At 41.3% G+C, this 21,921-nt stretch overlaps 1 protein-coding gene across 5 annotated transcripts in view; it reads left to right on the top strand.

Annotated features, from left to right (window-relative positions):
- The first annotated feature begins 700 nt into the window (after positions 1-700).
- Positions 701-21,921, top strand: part of ARHGAP24 (Rho GTPase activating protein 24) — a 186,521-nt gene continuing 165,300 nt past the window's right edge. The window contains exon 1 of one of the 5 annotated variants that reach the window (XM_042049758.1): positions 701-1,022. The gene's annotated coding sequence lies outside the window, so the exon portion shown is untranslated. Of the gene's footprint in view, positions 1,023-1,060; positions 1,079-21,921 lie in introns of those variants that run through there. The other 4 variants (XM_042049760.1, XM_042049759.1, XM_042049762.1 and 1 more) reach the window with 4 other exon arrangements.

Consider the following 21,921-nt stretch of genomic DNA (forward strand, 5'->3'; position numbering starts at 1 on the left):
CAATACCGTGGTCTGCTGGAAGGGAGGACGGAGAGCTACACGTCATTCACTGCCCTTTCTGAGTACGGGGAAAAGCAGAGTGCAGTCTCATGCTTCCTGAGTCACCCGGGAGCAGGCACCACTCCTGCCCTCCAGGGAGCGGACAGCAGCTCCCGAAATACAATCACGGCTGCCGTTTCCATCCTAATTCCCTGATTTCTGCTGTGCACTTGAATCACAACTGGGCCTTTGGACCCTCGTTGTGCGGGCCCACGGATGGGTAAAATCCCGAGTCCTTCTTAAAGAGAGCTAAGCCGCGCTAAGTTGCAGAGGTGCTGTTGGAAGTGGATGAGTCGGGGCTGCTTCGGAGCGTATTCGGTGGACTAAAGCTGCATCACAGGCACAAAGGAGAAAGGAGAGGGGGCGGCAAAACTCTGCGTAGCATCTCGGGCTGTCTGTGTGTCCCCTTGGAGCGTGGCAGGGTTAGGGACAGCAGGGAGCCCGGGACGGCTCCCGGCGGGTGTCCCGGCGCTGGCATTCCCAGAGCGTCTGGGAAGGCAGGCGCGTTCCTCCAGCAGCGGAGCCGGCGGCGCGCCCGGGGGCTGCCAGCTGCCCCTGAAACCCGAAACCCGGGGGCTGGCCCTGCGAGACCGCCCCAGCCCCTCGGCTGGCGCACACAACACATCGCACATTATCCATCACCCTCACACGCCGGCGCCCCGCCCGCCGCCGCGGGCTGCCCCCGCCGCGGCTCCCGGGGCACGGCGACAGCCCCCGTGGGATGGTGGCAGCCCCGTCTGCGCACAGGTCGCCTGAGCGGCTGAGGGAGGGGGCAGGAGAAGAAACTTCTGAGCGGAGCCGGGCTGCAATCAGCTGCCGGTGCCGCCGAGCGTGCCCCGAGCCGCCGCCGCGTGTATGGGGGAGCAGGGCGGCCCTGCGTGAGGGCGGCCGGGCCGGTGCGGGGCAGCGCCCGGTGAGCAGCCCCCGGTGAGCAGCGCCCGGTGAGCAGCCCCCGGTGAGCAGCCCCCGGTGAGCAGCCCCCGGTGAGCAATGCCCGGTGAGCAGTGCCCGGTGAGCAGCGCCCGGTGAGCAGTGCCCGGTGAGTAGCGCCGCTGCCCGGGGGCTGAACCCCGGGGGCCGTGCAGGGCGAGTGGCTGCTGCCGGCCGGGGAGCGGTGGCAGCAGCTGTGTGTGTGAGACAGCTGTTCTTGTCTGCTCTGTGTTGTGTGTGTGTAGGCATCTTTCAGTGTTCTTCTGCGCTGTTATTTCTTAGCAGTGCTAAATACTTCCTAACAGGATCTGTTTTGGTTGGTTTCAGGGCTACAGGCTGAGTGTGTGTCATCTGACTACTTGTTGACTTGAATATAAGTCAAAGCCCTTTGTGCTTTCTGCGGTCTTGGGTTTGTGATGGTTGTCTTAAAATCTCCCTCCTTCTATGTAAGTATCTGTAGCAGGCTTTGAGAAGTAAGGTCCTCACTGGGACAGATCTTGCAATGAGGACTTTGACTGTAATCACAAAAGGTTAGGGAGTCTTCCATGGATTTTTAGAGCCACTGAGTGGATTTCTTTTTGACATAAGGGAGTAATTGTCTTCTCTTTTTCCTTCACTGGGAAGGAAATTGGAGGTAGTATTTGTCTCTTTCTTTGCAGTAATATGCATGCATGTTGTCAGTTTGGGAGTTTTCTTCTTCCAACGGGGTGGAGAGTATTAAATAATTTATGTTTGATGATGTTAGAAAAATTTTTGCACTGGAAGTAAACAGCAGGGTTTTTTTTTAGGTAGGTACCTGTGTCCTGAATAGGTAGAAATAAAAAAAACGCATTTCCTGTGTAGCACAGTGACTTCATAACACAGAACTTACCTAATATTAATCTGAATTCCGTTTGTCTGCATCAAGTAGCATGGTTGCTGGGAGAGGATGATGATAACTCTTAGATCAGCAGGTATTAAGATGCTGTTAAGTTCTTGTGTTGCCCAGTAGTTTTGTACCTAGGAGGTAACAGACAGTAACTTCTGTACATTCAGGGGAAAGGATTCCCCATGAGGTAAGAATTAAGGCAGTGGGACTGAGCAGCTCAAGGAACAAAGCATCTTGTCCCAGCCAAAAATCGTTTAAGTGGCATCTCATAGGCACAGAAGGCATGTGTCCAGGCAGAGGTAGAGAGAAGGAAGGACTGAGAGTCAAGTCCTTGTTTGCAGTCCCATGAAATTTTCATGTTGTGGCAGGTTTTGTTATTGCAGAAGGCATCTTCTAGTACGTGACAGTGACTTAACGTTAAAAATAAGTGTGCTTAAGCTTGTTTCTTTGTGCATGGTCTCTAAAGTTATTAGACTGCCTCTTCTCTGATTGTTGTTCTCTCAGCTGCTTTTTTTTCCTCTTGTTCTTTACTTGACTCAGTCTTTAATGAAACTAGCTAGGTTTAGTTTGGAATAAATAGGGTGCCCATCCCGAAAACAGCAAATCAAACAAAAAAAAAAAAAACCCAGAAAACAACGTGGTAATTAAGTAAAAAATATAAAGCCATGCAGAAAATGCAACTGAAAGCATGATTCTGTGTGGAAGGCTTGCCTTCTTTGCACTGTAAGGTGATTTGCTGCTGGGCTCAAGTGAGAGGGAGGCTGTGGGTTGTTCCTTTGGCATGTGCCTCTCCTGTGTTTGCAGACTGGTGCATGAAGATCACTTCTATTAGTGGCTCTATCACTAGGTTCGTTTTTCTGAAGATGGAGTTTAGAAAGACAGAAATTAAGACCCCTTTAAGAAATGGCCCAGGTAATAGTTTGAAGTCCTGATAAGGTCATGTCTTCAGAAGCAGCCAGAATCAAAACCCGCTGTGAGCTCCTTGTGCAGCTGTAGCACACAAGTATCTCTTGCTGCTTGATTCAGTACCTTGGTGGTTTTTTTTAAACACACCAGGTGGAAGAAAAAAAAAAGTTGAAACTCATGGTTGGTAGTTTGAAGTGATTTGCATCTGCTAGCTTTAAGTGTCTTCTGTGTAGACTCCTTTGTGTTTATTGTGATCTGATGGCCTTTGGAAGTATGTTTCATTCCTGGAGCCGTTAACTGCCTTTCTCTATATTGGGCAGAGGGAACGCTTGATACAATTTTTAGTTTTAAATAATCTCCTGGAACAGAGTGTGACACTTCGTCGTCATTGGGGTAGCATTTGTGTTGTACACTGTTTTGAGGGTGAATGTATGTTTGATTTCAGCCAGGGAAAAAAAGAAAAGGTTGCCTTCTCTTGGTGTTCGAAAGTGAGAAAAACATGGCAGGAGAGTATCTGGTAGAGTTCCAAGTCTGGAACTTGGCTTTCTGTGATGTTGAAGACTCCAGGTAAGGTGAGTGGCTGATAGTGTTGGATGATAAGGAAACACACAGCTTTTAATGAAATTTGCTACTCCCCTGCCAGTCTTGGGAGAGATAGAAACTTAAAAAGCTGAGGCCAAATTTCCAGCTTAGATTCTCTTCCATCATGTAAGACTGCAGAAAGTGCTAGTGGTAGGATTTAGTGTGTTAGTTTCTATTACTATGCTAAAGCAAGGATTTCAAGTTAGAATTGTTTTTTATAGTTGTTGCCTGCATTTATTTAGAAAAATGTTGATTAGGTTGCACTTTTTTTAATTGAAAGCACTCAAAAATCTATGAAAATACCAGGCATCTCAAAGATGGATGTACTTCAGCTTCTTGTACATTTGTCACTCTTTCCTTCTGCCTCACCATTTTGCCAGTTACATTTGGGTGGTCAAAGTGGGCATGGTAAGGACTGGAGTGAAGCTGTAAATTGATTTTGTTTTTAATTGATTATGGATCCAAAATAAACCATAATGGTCCTTGATTAGCTTCCATTATAAGCTAGATCATTTAGTCATGAAGAATACCCTGTTTTGCCAACAAAGTCATTTGATAGGCTCTCCAGTATATTCATTTGGTATAATTATCATCAGTCAGCTTTACTGTGTGTTTTTGACTACCAGCTTTGTTAGCTCTAGTTCTTATTAGCTCTTTGTATGTTTAATAGCCTTCTCTATCCAAATTTCTGTTTTCTCTAGAGTTACTATTTTATTCTTTACCTTCTCTTTTTAAAAGTGGAAAACACAGTTTGTCAATTTCTTCATTTTCTTCTCCCTTTCTCTATTTCAACATTTTTTAAAATGGTTTCCAGAAAAGATGCTCTCAGGTACTGTCAGTTCTTCCCAACTTGAGCACCTGCTGAACAAGGAGACACAGACTGGTGCACAGACAGACAGACAGCTGGCTGTCAGTGGCCTTTCCTCTTCGTAATTAACAATTTCTTTGGTATTTGTCATCTGCACAACTTTTCAGTCATGATCTTTTTTTTTTTTTTCTTCTTCATTTTTCTTCCAAGTCGTTAGTTACACTGCAAAATAAGATAGTCGCTTGGAGACTGGAAGCCACCTGCAGTGTGGTGCTTTTTTTTTTTGTTCACGGTCATGGTCTTTGACTTTTCTGTTAAATGTTTGAATTAATTTTGTCTGCTTGGCTCAGCTCTAGTTTCATTGGGCTTTTCCAATGAAAATGTCATGCACCATCAAGCCAGAGGTCTTGAAGGAACACACGAGCTCTTGCTTTTAACTTTAGCAAACTTCTGTTGTTTACTGTTGTACTTGTTAGTTGGGAGGGGCTTTCATGCTCCACTGCTCGATGAGACAAACCTCAGCAACACATGCTGGATTCCTTGGCAATGTGTATAGTTTCTTGCCATGAAATACTTTTCTTTTTCTTATATTGAGTTTTGTGTAATGGCAATTATGATTAGTAGCTTTTTAGCAAAGACATTTTTCCCATGTGTTACTTCCAAGAAGTAGTTGGTGTGTTCCCATGGTTCTTTCTGCACATTTACCTTTGCTTTTAGAACAGCAATTTGTTAAAAAAGTAAAGAAAATAGCACTTAAATTTTAACTGAACTGGTATTCTTGGCCTATCAGATGGAACAATCATGAAGTGTTAGTAAAACTCAGCAATTTGCCTCCTCGTAAAACAGGGAAATAGGTCAAAATAAGAAAATAGCCAACACGTTTTGGCCCAGACCACACTAACCAAAGAAAAAGCGTGTTTGGTTCTCCCAGTTAGTGATATCCAGAGGGATCTCACTGCTTTCTGGGTACAGGCTGAGTGCTCCTGCAGTAGGCAGAGAAAGTAGCCTTGCAGTTAATCCTTGCTCGGTTGACTCGACCTCAGCTCTGGCGACAGCATCCTGGATTTTCCATAAGCTGCCTCTCTAGCTGTATCTTTGACCTCCCCAGCTACCGCATGCTGTGCTGTGAGAAGAAAAATGTGAAGGATAGAGGTGACATCAGGGGAGAAAGGTTCTAGTAGTTGGCAGCTGAAGCTGGAGAAGGTCTTACAAAGGGTGAAAAGAATTGCCAAGGACAGCACAGCTTCTGTGCGAGAAACAGTGCAGCAGGAAGGAACTTTTCAGCCTGTAGATGAGATGGCTGAGAAAGCTTCACTAACAAGTGGCAGGAAAAGGATAAGCAGACTACTACTTCTTCCCTTATTTTTCAGTACAAGAATCCCAGGGTGTGTCCAGGAGTGATGGTGGCAGGCTCAAAACAAATGGAAAGAGGTAATAGTGTGCACAAGATGTAAGTAAGGTGTAATTCAGATGCGTAAGTACTCGCAGTGTAGGGATTAGTAAAAGAAAAACCCAGTTTTAAGGGGTAGCTAGCCAAAAGTATTGCTGCTTGCTTGTCTCAGTTATCCTGCTTGTCTCTGGGATTCTGTTTCAGTCACAGTTGGAGATGGGATGCTGGGCTGGATGGACTCTTTCTGTCCCTTTGTAACCATCCATTTGTTCAGTTCTGACCCTCTTTCATTTTAGTATTACTTATAAAAGTGGAAAAAAGATCTGATACTCTGTTTGTGGCTTGATGGAAAGGAGCTGAATGACCACAGCAGATCATGAAGGCCTGCCTTCTTCGGGTAGGAATGTGCGGATGGATACAAGGAAGGATAAGAGCTGCTGTTGCAAAGCAAGTTGTGATCTTTAAAAACAAAAAGCAAAAAGATTCATCACCACTTTGTTTCCAGGCAGTGCTGCGGGAATGTGGCCGCATGGTCTTACAGGATGAGTCTTTAGAAAATGAGTAACAATGGATCACGTGAATTCAGGTGGAGCAGAGACCCCTTGAAGCCTGCTGGAACTTGGTCAAATAGGGCTTTCTCTGTGTACCCAGCTCGGCAGCTGACAGTGTGGAGGTGGAAGAAGAAGCTCAAGTGCTGCTGTGCTGCAGCAATCCCAGCGTGCTAAATGACTGTTTAGCAAATGGGAGAGTGCTACAGTCAAGGGTGACTTAAAGTATGCTTAAGGCCCTTCTCGAGTTTCTTGAGAAAGAAAAATGATGCAGAGGCTGCAGGCAGTTAACTTTGTTTCTCATTCTTCAAATCCTGCTCTGTGGATCAGCTGGATGAGGCAACTTCCCCCCCATGGCCATATTGGTTGATAATTCTTTCAGTATTTTGGAGGGGAAAAAAGTTTCAGTAAATCCTAAATGAACTGTGCCTTGTGCAGTATCTTCAAGATCTTTTTGCTGTGACTTTAGTGACTTTAGTTTAGTGACTTCAATTTAGTTGATTATTACTGTAATGGAGCTTTAATCGTATTCACCTTACCTACTTGGGCATGGACTGAGAAATAAGAACTGTGCAATTATCAATATATAGCACAGAACATGATAAAACTCATTTTTAATCCTTCCTGTTGGAGCATAACAGATTGCTGCAGTTCAAAGACAAGCATGTGAACACAGACATGTGTCTAGGAGATGAAGACAGGCTTCTGGAAATCTTATTTATTTAATGACATCATTGCCTTATTTCAAAGTGTTGTGTTGGAAAGTGTTCTGAGTAATTTGGGGTCTCAGCGTTGTCGTTAAAGGTGAGATAACGATGAAGGGAAGAGCTGTGCTGTACATTTGCTTACAATTATAAACTAGCTACCATGGAATTCTGATTGTCCAGAAGTTGGAGCAAGCAGCCTACTTGCTGAATAAGCTTTTTTATGGTGGAGCCTCTAGACAATTCCTTCAAGTGTTTGGGTTTCTGGTATTTTTCTCTGTGTGTCTGTATGTCTATGGTAGGCTCCTGTTGAGCTCTTGCCTCTTATCTGTGATTGAGATCAAAATTGTGTGTCAGATGCATGGATAGTCACTGTGGTTATCCACTACTAAGTATTCTTGCAAAACACAAAACCAGAAATCCTGGATGCTAGAAAGAAATCTTTTCTCTGGCAGTTGCAATATTTGTGCAGCTGTTCCCACAGATGTTTCTTCTTTCTTGGCTTTTTTTTTTATTTTAAATTTCTCCTAAGAAGTAAGCAAACCGAGGCAGAAATGTTAAAGGGCCTGCCTGGAGAAGGAGAGAGAAAATGCAATGCCTTTTAGCGTGGACACAGTGATTTACGTTCTTTCAAAATGACTGTGATTCTTACTTTGTTTGCCAAGTCCAAAGCCTGCTTATGCTCTGCAGAGCTGAATGGAAGTGTACTAAAATGGGAGCTTTGCAATTAGGCTTTGAGAGTAAGAATCTGATTGTGGTAATTTGGGATCTTAATAGCATTGCTGGAACCCAAGTGGACCCAACTTTACTGTCTAATTTGCTCATTTTAGAAGTGAATAGGAAATGTACTGGTCAGAAAGCTTGTTCTGACAAGCTCTGCCCGTTGGCTAAAAGGGAAATTTTGGAATTTCATTGTAGGAAACACCCCCACCCCGTCAATCAGTAACTGATACCAAGATTGAGGACTAACTGTTCATATGCCAGACACATTTATTCACTGTTTTAAAAAAAGCAACTACAATTCTGTTATATGGCAGTCGGAAATCTTGAAGGTGCTATTTTAAATACAGCTCAAGTAGAAATTATTTGAAAGTCAGTAAATTAATTGGAGTGTAAAACATTAACATTTGATGCATGATGGTGAAACCCCTTCTCCTAGGAGAATACAGGGTTCAAACTGGAGTCAGTTAACCTCATCCTCCAGAAATGTTTAATAAATAATATTTAGGAAAATGCACATTTGTATAAATAGAGATCTATGTCTTGATGCCAGCAGCTTCCACAGGTTGGGTTTTTCTCTCAGGGGTCACAACTAAGTAAGCAGGAAGAAGCTCTAAGAAGGCACATGTTGTAAGTAGTGGTTTTGAGTAATGAAAACTTAAGAAAAACAATAAATATCTGTCTGTAAGTGTGAGAGACCTGGTGCTTTTGAGTTGTTTAGTTTTCCACGTAACTTGGTATGTGTGTGATGCCTGCTGCCTAGACTTAACCAGCCATGCTCGAGTCCTCTTTCTTCAGAGAAAGTTGGACCTGGCTTTGTGTGTTCTGTGAAAATGAGAAAGCAGCCTTAGACTCTACACATAAATATGTCATGTGTGTCAACATCAGGGAGAGAGCAGAACTATTTTGGGGTGATAAGGAATAAATCGTTGTAGCCTGTCCATAAGTGTGCTGGGATGAAAGGAAAAATTCTAGCAGGGTAAGGAGTTCCTGGGAAGCCTTGGGACTACTGGGTTGGGGGTAAGGGGAAATAATAAAATATCTGTTTTGATAGTGGTTTTTTTGCTATCTGAAAGTAGTTGTGTTGCCTGCTCCCATGGGATTTTAGAAGTTGGGCTTAATGAGTAGGGAGGTCCTTTCCTGTCCTGCCTGTTTGTCATATGTGGACAGTTGTGAAAAAAAAAGGCTACTTCTGAATCATAGGAGTATTTTACATGTATCGTAGGATGTGCCAGGACAAAAATAAAATCCACATCAACATACTTCTAGTAGGACCCTTATGATTTTCACTGTGATGATTCTGTCCTGCAATGAGTCAACTATTAATTAGTTTAATAGAATCATAGAGCTATTTAGGTTGAAAAAGACCTCCAAGACCATTGAGTCAAATTTCAGACCAAACACCACCGTGCTGACTAAACAACAGCAATACTGCCACATCCAGTCACTACTTGAGCACTTTCAGGGGTGGTGACTTCACTTCTTTCTTTCTTAACAGCTTCACTGCTTTTGAAGAATTTCATAGGTTTTAGCACTGATGTTACAAACAATTATGGTCCCTTGCCATGGTGATTCAGCTCCTGATTTGGTCAGCTGTTACTGGTAGGATTTACCACACTGGGAAAGGGTTGTTGGCTCTGCCCTGGGCAGTGGTCAGTGGATCTTTGTATGGGGGTAGTTGGTCCCTTCAAATGCTGCCTTCTGACAGGCATCAGGGGAGAGGGACACTTCTGGGAAGGAGCAGGGACAGCTGTGATGGTGATGCTGTAAGCTGGGGAGCTTGGTGGTTCCTCATGCACATGCTTAAGTCTCTTGTGTTTGGCTGTTCTCCTGTTTAGTGTGTGCTGAATTCCTGCCTCTTGCTGTCAGCCTGGGCTCACAAAGCTCACAGTGCAGTTAGCTGACACCAGGAAAGGACTAAAGCAGCCAGTTGAGCGTGCAGCACGTGGCACATTCAGTGTCAAGACTATTTATCACGTAATGAGATTAAGCCTCTGTGCAGCACTGCTGTATGATGCAGTTTCATGTAGCTCTGACACCTTCCCTTGGCAAAGTGCAGAAGGCGAGTTGGGCAGAGGTGTGATCCTCTGCCAGCATTAGAAATAAAATCCTAAATGCTGAGACTCACTCCAGATGTTTGTATCATGTTTGATGGTGTCACTCCTGGGACACTGCTTCGGAGGTGTTCATCTCCCAGCACCAACAGGAAGGCTCTAAAACGTGAGTTTTACCATTTCTTACTTTCATAGGGACTACTAGAAAAAATGGCAGATTAGCCAAAACAACATACTAGGTATTGGTAGTCCACATACGACTATGCAGTAAGTATTTTGTACATTATTTAGGTGTCCAGTAAGTAAGGAAAAATTATTGTGCAATACCTGGTGGAAATACCCAGGAAAGGAAATAATTTCTAACCTGTGCTGTTAACCAAACACCGAATGGACCCAGGGAAATGAAACAATAAAAAGGTCACACTAATACAGTGGTGCTGAAATAAGGGGGTTTGAGCAGTGCTACTGAGAGATTTCAGAGGTACATGCCTTTGGGATTTCTTTTCTGAGGATGTGAAGAACAGGCAGTTAGCACTGAAAGTGTTGCTGTGGAGTTGCAGGGAATAGATCTGATCTCACTTGCAGTCTGATAGCACTGCTGGCCTTCTAAACTGTAGGCAGAGCAATTGGGATATGTTGGTAGATGTGGAAATGTGGCATGAGGAGGTAATGGTTTCTCAAGTGACTTATCAGAGCTGCTTGTGCCTCCTGTGGCAACGGCAGGTCTGTGCTGCTGGGCCGTGCACCAAGCCAACAGCCTTTTTGGAGGGGGAAGGAAGGGTTTATAGTTCAGAAGAGATGTTTTATAGGAGGTTATGCTGCTCAAAATGCACACCTGGGTTAAGCCTCTGGTGTCCCATGAGTTTAGACTTCTGAGGAAAAGTTAGCTCTGGTAGCTGAGCTCACCATTGTGGCACTATGATGTACCTCGTTAAGGAGCTGAATACCCTCCTATGCCTTGAAGCTGAGTATGTTAGGCTGGAGGGATTGTATAGAAATAAACCAAAACTGAGTGTCTTGGATCTGTGATACCACTCAGTTATGAACATAAGTTAGTTCATACTTATCTTCTAATACCATAAAGTGCCCAAAGGCTTTTCATACAACATGGCTCTTGGCAGGGGAAAAAAGAGTATGGTAGTTGAGATAACAGGATATTAAATGAGTGGTTTGGTTTGGAGCTGCAGGAGCATTGCTATTCTTTTTTCACTTTCTCCTTGGAGAAAAAGTTTAGAATTTTTCTTATGACTCATGGAGGTGCCGCACATTGGACTGCTGTGTGTGTGACAAGTTTCCTCTGTGTCCTGTATCTTGAAAAGAGAGTTCTAATGTGAATATAGTGTAATGTTTCCTACTGATTCATATCAGGTATTTTGATTCATAGGGTCCTTTCATCCCTAGCTGAGGATCAGAGGTCTGGGGTGAGATGTGGTTTTTTGCAAAGCAATCTTGTACTCAGAAAAAATCACACGATGCTTCTTGTTAAATCTATATCTTACTCTCATGGAAAACTTCTCTGCATGTTACTGAGCTTTATTGGGTGTTAGGGAATTTCCTAGAAACATGAAAATCAAATAACAGATTTGCATGGGGAGATTGGTGACAGTTGCAGACAGTATATGTTGAATATTGTCCATGGCATGACAGTACAGCAGTCTTGGATGCTAACTTGGAAAATATTTCATGTGGAGCTGGTGGTAGGAAGGTCCTCTGTAGATAAGTATGAAGTTAGTATCTGTGCTTAAAAAATAGGATGCAAACTTGAGCTCGGAAACAAGCTGTATGTGCTGTTGGAGGTCTACAAAAAGTAGATTTTTGTGTGTTTTCAGAAACACTAAAAACACAGGGGTTTTTCGTATCTGCTGTATAGATTGCAAGCAATAAAGGGTTGGAGTCTTAGCACGAAACCAGAAGGATGATTTATTGGAAATGTCAAGGAATCAATCACAGAGCCTAATAGGCAGTTAAACAAGCTTTTCAGTTTGGGTGTGTTTAAAAACAAGGAGGCTTGAATGGTTCTTGTTGATAAACTTGGATGCCTAGACAGATTGCTTGGAAACTGATATGAGCAAATACTTTGTTCTGAGACTCATTGAAAGTGGAACAAAAAGAAGCTGTTTTTTGGCTAGTCTGTCATTTGCAGATTTTTTGAGGCTAATAAGGTACAAAAAAGTAAAGTAGTGTGGAAATTGGGACACGACCCTTTAACCAGCCATTAAAATTTAACAGAGGTCTTTGGAGAATGATTTTAAACTCTGACTTGTCATATTTTTTGTGGTGGTAGTGCTGAAACACCTCTACAGAACAAATGGGTGTTTTAGCTGAAAGCTTGTGTGAAAATATGTTAGTATTGACCAAGTTGTCATGAAAAGGTTACTGAATTCCAAGATAGAAGATACTCATTTCCCATCCTGGGACAAAAGAGCACATGGTGAAATTGTTGATGGCTTGGAGTGGTCTGAGTATTATTTTTTGCTGGCACTGTTGAATATACTATATGACATAGCATATATATGTAAGTAAAATTGTCCATTTAATTGGTTTAAATTACCTTTGGAATTAAAAAAACAAATGCTTTACTAGTAAGTAGCATGTCTCATTAATGCCTTCCTGCTCCTTTGTAACATTAGAATGGCTGTTTATTTTTGTCATGAATTTTGTGAATCTGTAAACAAGGGTTGGAAAAACTTCTCATGGTAGGTTTTTTAGAGATTGGGGAATAGTACTGAAGTAATGTCCTCTGAGGTTGGGAAATGGGGAAGGTGGCCTTGTTTTAAACATTTACACAGGACAGGATTGAATAACCTTGGTAGAGTTGTCTTGTTCAGATCAGAAGTCCATGGACAAGGAGACAGGGATTTTTGTTGCATGTTTTGTGTATTTGTAGACACATCAGTGCTACTTTGGCTTAGAGATTATGAAAACACTCTCCTAGATCCATTGTTGCCAGTTCCTGCTAGTTGCAGCTAGGCTTAAATTTGGCTTTGTGAGTAAATTATAACTTTTTTGTTTGACTTGGCAGCATTTCATCAGCTAACAAATGACTTTCAGATGTGTGTGATTGATTCTTGTTGCCATATCATTACATTTTTTAGCATTATATACTTCCTTATGGGCAGTCTAAAAGTGCTTAATTTTCTAGTTGTAATGTTTTTCTACCAATTAATCTTCTGTCACCCATTGGTCTGCCATAGGCAATGCTAGTTTGCTCTGGGAAAATAATGTAAAATTACCTTGATTTGTAGAAAGATAAGTGAAGGTGGCTGCCTGCAAAATGGTGTGTAAGAGTGGGGTTCTACAAAATTCTGTGCTGAAAATGAATTGTGGAGACTTGAAGGCATATTACAGGGAAAATAAGACACTTTGAGCTGCCTCCTTGAGGAGTGTAATTGTTGAATTGTTCTAAAAATTGTTATTCTTGTTGTCCATACAGATGAAAAAATTAAATGGAATTATGTATTATGTCATTTGCAGAGGTGAAGGTGGGTGGGAATCTCCTTGGTGGTAGAAAGTCAGTAATTCCACATCTTTCCCAGCTTTTGCACCACTTCACTTTACCTTACTCAAGCTGGCACTTACTACATTTGCTTCTTGTTAATAGTCATGCTTAATGGCATTTTGTAGCTTCAATGTGCGACTCTACACTGCTGTTAAACTTTTTAAGGCATTCGTGAAAAGGAAATATCAAATGTGGCCAGTTTGCAAGTGTTCCCTTGCAAGAAAATAAATTCTCTTCAGTCAGCAGACACTAGTATAGTGTTACTGATCTCAAACACCAAGCAGAACCAAGCTAAATACTGTATTTTGTCTTGCTGTAGAACTTGGCAAAACACTGAATGGTTCAGGGTGATATTTTACAGAAATGCTGCATTGATTTGAGCATGTGGGATGGGGGAATGAAAAGTTAAATAAAGCAATTACAAATGATTTTAAGTGTTTTAGCACCTTGAGAATTGGCTCAAATGTTGTGGTGAACTTGAAACTGCGGCTTTTTCATAAGCAATGATGAAAATGGATCCCCCATTGTTTCAATTAACCATCCGTAGTTTCCTGTTATCAGTTAGGATATGGTGCAAAGTTTTAAAAGCCACATAAATTGGCTTAAGCATAAAAAAAAAAATTAGAAAGTATGTTATGAAGATCACTTCTCAATAATTAATTTATAAGTAAGATCATTAGGATAATTTAGGGCTTTTGCATAGTTGTGCTGATTTTGTGGTGGGTTTTGTGCTGCTAAAATGGACGAACTATGTAATGGACAGCAAGTTTTAGTTGCTGTCAAAGTACAAAAAACTCTTGTAAGCTGGTGTGATGGCTGAATACAATATACTACAACGAGAGCAGGTTTTTATAACTTTTGACTGGCCCATTTGTACGCATGAAGGGCTGGCAAATGAAAAAAGTCTTCTAGCGATGACAGAGGACAAGCTTCCAACTACCTGAGAGCTGGGTGTAATTGCAGACTCTGTGTATGATGGACCAGAAGAAATAATATTTCATTACTATGTGTGTTCAGTCAGGTGATGTACTGGGCACAAGTTTAACACAGGAGAGGGCTCTGAGGATTTCATTAGCAGGTTTAGGGTACGTTTGTCACGTGTGGTGAAATTACGGGTGTTTTCCACTGATCACTTCCTGTCCTCTCTCTGTAGCAGGATGTTTTGTGGTTTGCCACATCTGCTTTCAGACAGGTTCTTCAAAATTGCCAGAGACCTTAGAAAACCCAGTGGCTGTGGTGCAGAAAACTGGGAACAGTTAGGTGTGGATACTTACATGCCTCCAGCACTCTTTTTGGACTTACTGTTGTTCAGTGTGTTGACCTGCTGTAGAGGTTGGTGGCAGCAGCTCCGCAATTCATGCTATTTTACCAATATATTTTGACACATCTTTCTTTCAAAAAAAGTTATTACCATTGGACTTAGTATTGATGTTGTTATCTAAAGTGTTGCTGACACTGTCTTGGCATTCTGTTTGTGTGAGGGATCTGGTTCATGACCTGAAGATATATCTGCTCTGGATTTTTGATAGCTGAGGTAATTCTTCCCTAAAGAAAGCTTCCATTTATATTGTGTTCAATATCTACTGAAACCAAATAAAAAGGGCAGAAAAAGTATTGCTGAGAAAAAAGGCAACACACACCAATAAAAGGAGAATCGGGTGAACAGAGAATAATCTGAGTATGGAGTCAGTAGTGAGTTAAAAATGTGTAACACAGTTTTATGGTTATTCCACTTGTTTGTGACAATCTGCAGACTGAAAGAGGAAAACTTTGTGCAAATACAGTCATGCAGTTCATGGAATACAAATTACTTTAATTGTTCACAGGTACAAATGCTTATTATTACTGCTGTTTTGTCTATCCTACATCCACAGGTTTGTTCATACACTTAAATCTTTTGGTTTGACTTGTACAGGGTAGGTGATGTCACAATACAAAACAACAAAAAAATAAAAATGGGATGATTTCTTTCCATACAGTGGAATTAATTGGTGAGAAGGTTTGTAGAATTATTACTGTCAGCTTTGGGTTTATGGAACTGTCATCTGGATGATGAAAATGTTTGAGTACTATTCAGAGCACCTTTTTATAGTACAAATTTGGTAGAAGGTGTAGAGCATGGACAAGCTGAGTTTGTGCCAAATGGTGTACATTAATTTCTGGCGCTGAAGAAATGATTTGATGCAGGAGAAGTCCTCACTGAACTCTTGGAGGCTTTTGCTGGGCAGCAGAAGGGTGGTGCTTGTGTTTGTTCCCTGAACAAGGGGCTATTTGCCCACTCAAGCTTGTTCTGATAAGGTAACTTTGATGGCTTATGTTGCTGCCAGTAATACTCCTGATGTGTTTTTCGAGCCACTGATTTGCATGCCTTATTGAGCTGATTTGTGTCATCCCCCCTTTAAAGTTGTTTTTTCTCCTTGCTGTTTGCACCCTTCAAACATTTGTGGAATGTTTTGTGTTCTTGACTGTCAGGGTGTCAGTCCAACCAAATGCTCATCTCCATTCCTCTGCCCTGAATGTCTGCCAAGCTGTCTTTGTTGTTTCCAGTGGAGAAAAAGGGAACTTGGTAAACAAGATGTTGATGTATTGATACAGTGTATTATTTTCCATATTGAATTGGAAAGCAAGTTTGCAAATAGCTTGTTATATATTACCACTGTTAGGGAACTTAGTGGAGAAAAAAGATCTATATTTACTCTGTATTCCTTCCAGGCTATTTTTATCAGAGAAGGCAAATAGTATTTTTCAAATTTGAATCCTACAAGAACTAGTCCAGAGTTGCAGTGTCTTCTCTGTTTATTCTGTCCTTCAAATGTGATTTTTGCAATTCTCATGAGGATCAGATTGTCTTACAAATCTTAGAGGCAATCTGTCTATCCAAGAGCAATCACCTCACTGCCTCAGGATAGGAAGGGAAAATTCATGTTAGTTTTGACAATTGTTTTGCAAATTGTTCCATCCCTTCCAAATTACCGCCATCCAAGCCTTCTATTTTTTTCAGAGATGCTAGTACAGCTTTTTAAGGTTTTGCTTTGCAGATTTAAGCTTGAATGGGCTGCTTGAATGGTAGGTTCGTCTGGAAATCTGGACCATGAGGTGAATTATGCCAGGATGCTCCCCATGTCCCAGACATGAGATACATTTTGGGAAACCCCAGATTCCTTGGCAGTCTCTCAGGAAATGTCACAGTGCTGTGAGAGCTACTTATGCCCTTCCTTCCTTACAGGAAAAATAAAGTAAAATTCTCCAGTGAACCATAATAAAGATGATAAAACCAGCTTTGTTCTGGAAAGCTATGTTGAAATCTTAGAACTGTTGTTAAATTTTTTTTTTTTTCATTCCATTGTGTGCTGTGCTGCTTATAATGGGATTTTTTCCAGCAGAAATTTGTCGTCCCCCCCCCCTTTTTTTTTTCCTGGTGGTTGGTTTTTTTGGGTGTATATTTCTAAACTGCAGTTCAAATAACTTGGGATTAGAGTTTAGGACATCTAATGCGTATTTGTGAGAGAGAAGAGCTGTAAGTCATGTTAAAAATATTTAGCTTTCATGATACCCAGATGTGTCTAGACCTTCCTTTGTCTATCAGCTGTGGTGACAACATCTGTTTTCTTCTTTTCCTTTCACTTTGTGTTCTTGACAATTGAGTAATTCAAAGGATAAATTGTGGCTTAGTCCTCCCTATAAGCTGTGACACAGGGACGTGGTCAGGTACCTCTCGGCATCTGCTCTGAGTTCAAGTTGAGTCCTGCCTGCACAGAGGAGCTGTTGTTAAGTGTGTCACCTTTCCATGCTGTTGGATTCCTGTTTGTGCCATAGTACATTGCTTGGTTTTGAGAGCACATTGTAAACAAATGTAATAAATAATATAGTGTGTGCTCACTTTGAGGATACTGGAATGTATCTGAAATTACGAGTTCAAATGAAAAGTAGGACTCAGATTCAAGTTTGAGATGAGAAAACGCTGAGAAAGGTGAGTGGGGTTCTTGACAGTGTGCTAAGGCTCAGTATTGTCTAGTAATGCAGTCATAATTGCACTTCTAACAGTCTTAAAATGATGCTGCTCATCTTCTCAGGAGCTCTTATGTGTGCTTGAGCTTGTACCTGGATTTGGCAGTAATTCACATACAGAAATTTACTTCTAGGTGATTGCCATGGCAAATATATCTACTTCTTTTTTATATATTCTTGCTCAAGTGATGCCTCTCAAGGCATCAGGTGAACAACAGAGACTAGACAGGAGTAAGGGAATAAAAGTAGGTATTTATTTGAAAGGCCTTCAAAGGTCTGGGGAGCCAGAGGCTATTCTCAAGATGGACAACAGGTCACGAGTTCACCTAAGGCATCACAACCTCTGTTGTGCCATTTTCCGCAAAAAATTGCGTACCCCTGACTGTGGTAGATATTGTCACCCTTATTATGGGACCAGCAAATGAAAATGCCCTCTTGGGGACAGCAGGCAGGTTTTTTTGGTTACCAGAAATGTGCATTCTTAGCTCATTACCCTTCTTGGGAGAAATGAACCTCTTAGCATGGACGGGAGGATTTTCTTACACAGTTCTTTCTGGTGTACAGGTCTGTTAGGAAGGGGGGACAGAGGGGTGGGCTGGTTTTAGCTTCCCTGCCACCGTTTGAGAGGGGCAGGTGGAGTTTTGCATGACATCCCGGGCCCTACCTCCCTTACATTTCTCCACTGTTGAACCAGGTGTGGAGTGTGAAAGGCTGAGCACAGCTGCACAGCTGTGCCAGTGTTATGCTTGGATCCCCTGTGCGGGTGTTTGTGCAGGAAAAGCCGTGTGACTGGGCTGGATAAAAGAGTAGTAACCAAATCATTGCCTAGTAAATTCCTGGGAATGTATTTTGCTTGTACAAAAATATTTACAAAGGCAATGTTCATTTGCCAGTTTCGAGCAGAAGAAAATAAATTGAGGTGAAATTACAAAAGGAGGGGTTTAAAGAGGGGGCAGGGCAATAGGAGATGGTTTGAAATCAATCACACATGCTCCTCTTTCACCTGCAGTTTCTTGGATCCAGAAAATGAACCTAGGCCTCTTTTCCATTCATACTAATTTTTCAAAATTATTTTTGAGTAACTAAAAACAACCCCCCAAAACAAACCTACAAAAAAGCTCTATAAAACTATTAAAAATAGTAAAAAAAAGGAAGCTGTTCAAGCTTTATAGGTTGTTCAGCAAGCTTTAAAGAATAATGTGAATTACTGCAAGGGAAATTTTTCAATTATTTGCTTAGTGAGTAAAAGATGTAATTTCTTTTTTTTTAAAATTAAAACTTAAAACTGCTTACTGGATCTTTTCCCACTCTGCCAGAAGAAAACATTGATTAATGTCAAGCCTAGGGATAACTTTGGTGCAGTCTCTACAGAGGTCTGATGACAGTGATGAAAATGAAGTAGATCTCCTGGTGATTTAGCTCTCTATGTCTTGCACTTAGCTTTAAAACTGACTGTATTTTTCAGTGAGTTTTGGTGAAGGTTTGATATGAATTTAGTCATATCTGTTTTGTTGCTGGAGTTGAAAAGGAGGAAGAGTTAGCAGTGCACAGATAAATTTTCAAGGATTTTGGAAATAAACTTACACAACTTCTTCATTAGCTGTATGAAATCTGACTCAATGTGAACAGGATTACCTGTATGGCTTGGTCATTAATACTGGCCATATTATGTATTTTGGTCACGTGAATTGTCCCAGTGAAGTGTATATATGTCTGCTAAGAAATATTTGACTCTCTTTGAACACCAAAGTGAATGTGTTCTTGAAAATGCAGTGCTAATGGTTGAACTTCCAGGCTATTCACAAGATTTTTTGTGCCACTGAAGGCAGAAATAGCTGCTCCTTTGGAGAAGTTTCAAACATATTCTGTGTAAGGACTAAAGCATAAACTCATAGTGTGGGTAGACAAAAATCTGAATTATCAGCAACTACTACAGCAAGGTATCTCATGAAAAATTTACTTCTGCTTCCAAGTGTCAGAACTACTTCCTGCAGAGCTTACAGATCAAACTAGTTCCTATCAAGCTGTGTACCGAAGAATGGAGCTCCAGAAGAAGAATTTGTTCACCATTAAATAACTTCTAATGTGTAGAAATATTTTCAGAATAGGGGAAAAAAACCCTGGAAAGCTGGGACTTAACTCTGCTTTTAATGTTTTGGATTCGGTCACGGTTATGTTAATATTTGAAGACAGAGAAAACGAAACATACATCCTGCCTGGAACATCAATTAAAACAAGAAACCCACCTACAATTGGTGAAGGGAGTGGCTTCTTCTCACACTAATAACCAGAAGTTATATTAGCAGTGGATGTACAGAAATGTTTTTTGCTATGCTGTAACTATTCAAATAATAAAATGAGCAAGGTTTATGTACTGGTGGCTGAGATTAAGGACTGCAAGTGCTTGTGCTTTCAATTTCTCTCTTGGTTAAACATCTTGTAGGCTTGTCTGTCTTGGGGGTGTTGGGAAAGTGATGGATTTAGTCCTTTGGTCTTGGGTTTCCTGAGGCTTCCAGTACTGAGAGGTGTACATTCTTTCCCCTTTTGTCTAATTTCCTCCCTTTGAAGTGGAGATCAGGCTTCCATTGAAAGCAGAGGTTGTCCAGATACGTGGCATATGAACATCTGACTTTGAGAGTACATGAAAGGCTTTTATTACTTTCTTTTAACATTTCTGTCTCGTAATATCATCTTAAATCACACTATGAAATGAAATCATAATTGTTGCCACTTAGATTCCTTGTGTGTTGTAGAAAGCTTAATGCCTTATGGTACAGGATCTCTCAAGGCCTAGCTGATATTTCAGCTGCATTGACTTCCATATCTTTGGAAAAAACCCTTCATCATCTGCATCCAATTTAGCAGAGAGCTGGAATGCCGGAAACATGTTTTTGTTCCTGATGAGTATAAATGCAAGCGCTCTGTGAGCGAAAGCATCACATTGGAGTTGTTCAGCTCTGTTTGTGCAAAGCAAGTTCTAGCTGCTTTTATTTATTTCTAGGCTTTGGTCTGTAATCTCTTTGGTGTGGGCTGAGCCTGGAGGGCTGGAGTGAGCCCACGACGAAGCCATCAGGTCAGCTGTGGTTCCACTTAGCTCTTGGTGTAGGGCAGAGGAGCCCTGCTGCTCTGCTCCTGCTGCAGGTATTTGTGTGGGGATCTCAGTCCTGAATGAGCTGGCTGGTCCTGGAGCTTTCTCCCAGATCCTGGCAAAGGACACTTGGTGATGTTTGATATCTCAGTATCTTGTACTCTGATGCTTCAGCAGGCATTGGTGCACACAGTAGGTAGGTGATGCTGCTCTATTACAGTGCCTAGTCAAAACCAGCAACTGGATTAGCAGTTTTCCTGTTTGTTTTGCTGAAACACTTGGCAAATTTCATCATCCTAAGAGGCAAAGTGTGTTTGTGCTTGTAGGCATTGGTGTGTTTTATATCTGTTTTGTCCAGATCCCTTTACCAGCCTATTGCTGTGAAGCTGAAGGCCTTCCACAAACAATGTCTGACATCTGTTACCTGTGCTGGATTGTTTTTCTCTGTGTCAACTTGGAAATTGTATGTGTAAAGCTATTTTTTATTTATTTGAAACTTCCAGAGCATTTGACTGTTTTGTTAGGAAATGCAAGGTCAAATAAATATTTTTGATTAGTCTTGCTGTTTACACTTAACAGCTCTGAAATGGCACCAGCAGTATTATGTCTTCTAAAATACAAAGGCCTTTGGAATAATTGAAAACAAAAGAGTGAAGAGTTAGAAAAGCTTTGTCAGAGCTAATCTAAGAAGTCAGGTGACAAGACAATAGTCAGGGCATCTGTTCTTCCAGCTCCCAAAGTACAAAGTTCTTTGTGTTTTTTAGAAAACCCAACTGTTTCTACAGTGTTTTCTATTTGCACTGGCTAATCTGTTTTTTTTTTAAAGGTTAATTATCTTTTTCTATTCATAAAGGTTGAAATACTATCTTGAGAACCCCTGTGTCTGTTGGAAGAGAAGCTGAAAAATCTTACTCCATCTGCATCTGTTCTAATTGAGCTTGGTTCCTAAATTGGGGTGAATGATGGATCAAGCTGATAAAACAGACAACTCTATGTAAAAATTGCTTTCTAGGGGATTGATGCTTAGAGATTTTACCTTCAAACTTAGAAGAGCAGAGTTAACTTTCAAATCATCATCTTACCAAGAGCAGAAGAAAAAGTAAGGGTGTAATTAGGGTTGCAGACACAGAGAAAAAGGAGGTCAAGTATGAAGTTACCAGGAGGCTGGATTAATTTAATTGCCTTATACTGGCTTTTCTGCAGTGTCTGTTCTAGAGGTTGGTTGTAAGTATGATTCCTTGGGAAAATTGTCCATAACTGATAGTTGTAAAATAATAAAAGTCACAGTTGTACTTTTACCCAGCTCTACTGAATTGGCTTTGCAAATGGAATAAACTGTGGTGCTGATTCTTTTAGCAGTCAACTCATGTAATTCATGCGTTTCAGAATGCACCTTATTCTGTAAAAAGAAATCCTCAGACAGTCTGTGCTTTGGCAAATAAGGAACTGCTTGAGTTTGTGAGACACTGATTTGAACTTCATTTGGTTTCCTGCACTGATAAAACATGTTGCTTTTGAAATGCAGGATGGTGTTTGGTGCAGGTTATAGATAACCTGAAGGTTACAAGCAAGGCAAAAAAGGTATCCTTTTCTTCTTACTGAAAATAAAGAGAAAAATCAAGAAAACAACAGTGCAGAGCCATGATGGTCACATGGAGAGAGATGGGGTATTTTTGGGATGTGGATGGCAAGGCTTCTCTGCTGTTTTGACTACACTAATGTGAAATAGTAAGGCTGTCTGACTGGAGGTGATAACCTCCTTTCCCTTGGGCATGCT

The sequence above is a fragment of the Corvus kubaryi genome, unplaced genomic scaffold (assembly GCF_017639235.1).
Source record: "Corvus kubaryi isolate FWS band 111438036 unplaced genomic scaffold, C.kubaryi_AGA036_p1.0 71, whole genome shotgun sequence".
Taxonomy (NCBI): domain Eukaryota; kingdom Metazoa; phylum Chordata; class Aves; order Passeriformes; family Corvidae; genus Corvus; species Corvus kubaryi.